Genomic DNA, 6228 nt, shown 5'->3' on the forward strand with positions numbered 1-6228 from the left:
TTGCACTTGTACATTAATTTCAAATAGACACTTTTTATTTTTATTTCTTCATAAAAAACTATGCAATAACATAGTTTGTAAGCATTCTGAAGAAGCATGTTTGTGGTAGATCTGCATTGAATCCGTCCTGAGATAGTATCAGACGTGGGTTCATCACAACCCACAACATTTGGTCACATGACAGAGTGTGCATCCTGTTCTACATGCTACTGAGTAGACCTACTGGAAACTAACATGCAGGAGTGAGAGTGAAATGACACAGGATGTCCTCACCGTGCTCAGCAAACGTGTCACAGGAGCACACTGAAATTAGCATAACCCTGTCTGTTTGCAACAAAGCAATTTCCAACGCCCTCATAAGAAGCCTTCCCCGAAATCAACCCTGACTCAACCCCTATACCCTGCATAAAAAAAAATAGTGGTTTGTCTCACCCAAAAGACTCATGCTTTATGGGAAGATGAATCAGCATTTTACTACAAATGTTGACAAATACCTAATATCAGGAGGAAGCAAGTATTTATGCTTAACAAATAAAATGAGCTAAGGAACATCTGTTCAGCTCTTTAGTTAGCTGACTTAGAAATCTTGCTTTGTACAGTACAAGAGGTTTTTCTTAATTCCTCCACCTCACTTTTAAAAATGTTAGAATGTTGTTCAGCTCAGCTATCTGAGTTCAGCTCAGTATCCAAACTGGTAAGAGTTTATTCTAAATGCCATGAACACATCCCTCTCTAACTTTATCTTGGACATCCTTAAAAAGTTTTATGTATATATATTTTAGATTTTTTTTAAATCAGAATACAATCTTGTCAATGAAGCATCACAGTTGCTGTGGTAGTAGCCTAGTGGGTAACACACTCGCCTATGAACCAGAAGACCCGGGTTCGAATCCCACTTACTACCATAAGGGCGTCTGATAAATGCTGTAAATGTTATGTCAAAAGGTCATAGTAAGGACTGGTAAGGGTTTGTTTTGATATTGAAAGGTCAAACGTGTGTATTATCACAGATCTTTTCATGTGAAAAGAAAAAGTCAAGAGTCTAAATAAATATATTTTAGTGTTTTAATGTAACAACAACAACAACATTCATTTCTTATTTAGCCCAAAATCACATACAGTATGTCTCAATGGGGTTTGACAAGCCCTACAGTTGACACCCCCCACACTTGACCCTTCGACACAAAAGGAAAAACTCTAGGAGAGAGAAAAAAGAAAGGAAGAAACCTTGGGAAGACGTGATACAGAGAGGGACCCCCTTCCAGGGTAGAGTGAGACTGCAAATGGTGTCAGTGCAATGTAATTTTTTTTATAAGAAAGGAAACCTTGAGCAATATGAATAATGTTTGTATGAATACATCACAATTAGTTTGACTAATAAAAATTATATATTAAAAATTAAATGTGTCAAAGATATTTATGACTCTGTGGTGGCCTCAGCCATCTTTCATGGTGTGGCATGCTGGGGCACCAGCATCTCCGCTGGGGACAGGAAGACTGAACAGGCTGTTCCGGAGGGCCAGCTCTGTTCTAGGATGCCCTCTTTATCCAGTGGAGGTGGTGAGTGACAGTGGCTAAGCTGTCATCCCTGCTGGACAACATCTCCCACCACATGCAGGAGACACTGACAGGACTGAGCAGCTCCTTCAGTGGCAGGCTGTGGCACCCACGATGTGGGACAAAGAGATTCAGAAAGTCTTTCCGCTATCAGTCTCTACAACAGCTGACCACACAAACTCACATCCGGTACACAATCACCTATTCTCAATTGCAATATGTGTATATCTACCCACTCTGCACATATGTAAAATCTCACAAATGTATCTTTTATGTATATACCAACATATTTTTTATTTTTACAACTCACATTTACTGTTTTATTTTTTCTATTCTAGGACTATTTAGCTGCCCAGTTCTTGTCTTGTTGTCTACTTGATGTCTTCCCTGTCCTGTTCATCATGTATAAAACCCCTTTTTTGTGACATTGTGCATATGCGTCCTTCTGCATCATCATGTCCAGCCATTGTTCCAGATCTACTGCCTCGCCATGTCAAAACCTTACCTCTTTTCCAGTTCTTTAATCCCTGAAAATCTGTTAGATTTTTTGACAGTCTCCAATGATAACAGTGCAGTCAGCTGGGATGAATAAAAGCCACTCTAGTCTGATCCCACGGGGGCAGCTGCACCGTACACACTGTGCAGCTGTGAATTCCCAGTGGTGGACCCAGACAGACCTCAGCTGGCTCAAAAGCCAGATGTAAAACTAAAATAGAATTCAGTATAGCCAGCTGGAATATAACTGGATTTTTGTAATGAGCACAAGAGCTAATCACAAATGAAAATGAATTGTATATGTAACTGAAATATAATGGAATATGTTGTGTTCTTCTCCACTAGTCCCTTTTTGTTTCAATGTCACTTCCCTTCAGTCCAAATGAATGAATCAGTTGTGATGAGTGAGAGAAGGAAATGCTGAGACAGCTTGTTTGATATCATGAAGTGGAAGGGCACAGTCCTCAGTCTGAGAGACAAGGCATTCTGTGCCATGGAAATGATTTCATTCAGTATACCTGCAGGACATAAGTGTACTTTGCGTCCTTCTTAGACTATATGTTCCTTTGGGCTGTTTAATTCTTTTAGTGCATTATGTTTTCCTCAGATTATTTGTTCTACTTCTATATTTAGAGTTCCGTGCAGAACAGTACCGTTTTGGTTTTTTATTATTATAACCTTTTAATCTGGTTTAATCAGGCTCAGCATCAAGATGTGTCATCTGTCTTGCTTTTAGTTTTCACTCTAAGTGCAAATTTCTAAATCAAATGGTATCCTATAGGGGCACATGCTAATTAAGTGATCTTAACTTGGGTCTTTAAGAATTTAGAAAATCTAAATCTAATTTTCCAAAGTGTGTTGGATAAAGTGTGATAACTGTTATAAAGTGTGATAACTGTCAATCAGATGCCTTTTATACAGGATTAATTATCAGTGTGGAATAATGTGAATAATGTGAATCAGTGAATAATGCTGATGGACTTTCTAATTTAATTTGTTGCTAATGTGTATTTTCCTGTCTGACAGAGGCTGTTTTAAATGACTTATTAATAAAGCATTTTTCATTTGACTTGGAAATTGCATACAGTTATCCAAAATGAAAGTACACACAACCCTTGTGCCTTAATATTGTGTCTTAAATATGTGTTTCCAACTATGTGGCCAGAATAATGATAATACTGGTAACAAGATCATAATTGTTATTACACTAAAAAAAAACCTGCATTGAACCAAACATTTATTAGATATGCCATTACAAGAGTTTCATTGTTTCATTAACAAATAAAATACATTTGACTTGTCATATGAAACAAATAGGGGACATTTATGCTTTAAATACACAATTTCACATGTAAAAACTAGCACCTGACAATTGACAGTTTGATTTTTAATGAAACCATAGTAACTTTTTATTAATGTGCAACATTACATCAGCAATATGATATCAGATTGTCTTGGGATGGTTGATAATGTCACATTGGCTGGACATGGCGAGGAAGGAGGACGCATACGCACGACGTCACAGGACAGTAACCCCTGCCGGATCTTGACATTACCCCCCCTGAAAGGCACGACCTCTGGGCCTGCCAAAAACTGGTCTATGAAAGGGGGGGAGGAAGTCCATAAGGACAAGTGGTGGCTGTCCTGCACCGGTGGCTTCAGGCCCGGGCCAAAGCACAGCTTGTCCGTGGGGGACCGGCATCCTGTCCGCCGCCCGCAGGCGCCCGCTACTCTGTCAGTCTCCGGCACGCCCCGCTGGGAAGTCCGCCGCCCTCCTCGTCTCGGTTAACACCAGGAGCACCTGAACTGCGCGACCAGTCTCCTCGACCCCACGGTAGCATTCGTAGGCCATCAAGGTCCGGTCGCACGAATTCGTAGGTACTCCCCACCTCCGGAATCGAACATGGACAGCGTGACAGATCCTCTTGACCCAACTGTAGCTTTCGTAGGCCACCGAGAGTCTGTCATGCCTGGGGAACCGAAAAAAACTGTGGGGCAAACGTCCTCCTGATGAGCCACGACTCCCTGGATCTCAGCGGGGCGTCATCGGCTGCATTCAAATATGGTCAGGTCATTCTGTCACGTTGGCTGGACATGGCGAGGAAGGAGGACGCATACGCACAAAGTCACAGGACAGGGGTTTAATACATAATACAAAGGACAGGGGAACATCACCACACAATGACCTGACCTCGAACAGGATAGTTTTATACAATGATATACAGGGAACAATCAGGGAACATTACACAGGACGAACATGAAACTCCGGTCCAAACTCCAGATCCGGAGTAATCCCTGTCGGACCGGATCTTGACAGATAATTATCTTGATTCCTTTAAGTCACTTAATAAATAGTGCAAAACTATATAAAATGTCCTTTTTTAAAAAGGACTTTTCTGTGCAGCACAGGAAGACTCATTTTCATACACTAATGATCCTTAAACTCAATTAATGTCCAGATCTGACGCAAGCAGAAATTCACTTTGATTCAGCTGTAACTGAATTAGACAAAAGGAAAATTAGTTTGTGAACTGTGCAGCTGTATGCTAATCAAATTATGTATTAAATTTAGGTTTCCCTTATGCCTTGAAATGTTGTGCACCTAGTCATTGCTGTATGTTTTATAGAAACAACATATAGCCATTTTGTTTTAATAATTTTGTAACATACCTGGTGAATATTTTCTTTTATAATCATAAAACCAATGCAGTGTTAACCATAATACTTTTAATGAATCTCAAAAATTTTATTTTCCTTTTGAAAATGAGAGTGAAATGATTGTCATTGTGAAATACTGCAGAACCTCATGTGGAGCACACAAGAAAATGTGTCTCTCTCTATTTAACCCATCACCTTATTGAGCAGTGGGCAGTCATGAAAGGCGCCCGAGGAGAACTGTGTGGGGACGGTCCCTTGATCAGGGGGACCTTTGCAGTTCGGGATTCAAACCTACATTCAAACCTTCCGATTATGAGCCCACATCAGCTCTTCATTCTACCCACCATCCTTGTGTCCACAATGTATTTCCTATTGTCATTTTTTACACATTTGTGTTAGCCATTGTGAGAGTTTTGTAGAGTTTCATAGAAATATGCTTTAAATGTTCAATTGGGTTTAAGTCAGGGCTCTGGCTGGGCCAAGAACAGTCACAAAGTTGTTGTGAAGCCATTATTTTAGCTGTGTGCATTCATCTTTCCCTCGATTGGTCATCCTGTCCTGTCAGGCAGTTCCTTTGACTTCATGATTCTCATTTGCTCTAACAGGCATTGTGAGCTATAAGGTCTTATATAGACAGGGGTGTGGCTTTCCTAATCAAGTCCAATCAGTATAATAAGTACAGCTGGACTCAAATGAAGGCGTAGAACCACCTCAAGGATAATCAGAAGTAATGGACAGAACCTGAGTTAAATATTTAAGTGTCACAGCAAAAGGTATGAATACTTAGGACCATGTGATATTTCAATTTTTTTTTGTTAATAAATCTGGAAAAATTTCAACAATTCTCTGTGTGTACATTAAATCAGGGAAAATAAACTTCATGGTGTGGCATGCAATATAACAAATGGCTGCAATATAACAAAGACTGAAAAATCTAAGGAGGTCTGAATACTTTCCATGGCAACTGTACATAATATGAATAACACTGATACTTAAAATTACAGAAACAACATTTCTTCACAGAGATCTTAACAAAGGACAAACAAAACAGGACACAGAACAGCATTTAAAACTAGCTGCCCTTAAATTTACAAAATTCTGAAAGTCCATGTCACATTTATTTTCCAGCTAATATATATCACATGTGTCAATGGAAAAAGTTATTTTAAAAATGTTTTCAAAAATGTTTGCAATTGTGATAAAAATTTTCATTATAAAATGTTTTTTTAAGTCTAGAGGGCAGGTAATAATTTTATATTGCTGCTGTAATACATGTATGCAACAGGAAAATATATTAACACCCCTTCTAAAATATATATATATATATATATATATATATATATATATATATATATATATATATATATAGATATATATATATATATATATATATATATATATATATATATATATATATATATATATATATATATATATATATATATATATATTATATATATATATATATATATATATATATATATATATATATATATATATATAAAAAAAAAAAAAAAA

Source organism: Denticeps clupeoides, chromosome 13 (assembly GCF_900700375.1).
Source record: "Denticeps clupeoides chromosome 13, fDenClu1.1, whole genome shotgun sequence".
NCBI lineage: Eukaryota > Metazoa > Chordata > Actinopteri > Clupeiformes > Denticipitidae > Denticeps > Denticeps clupeoides.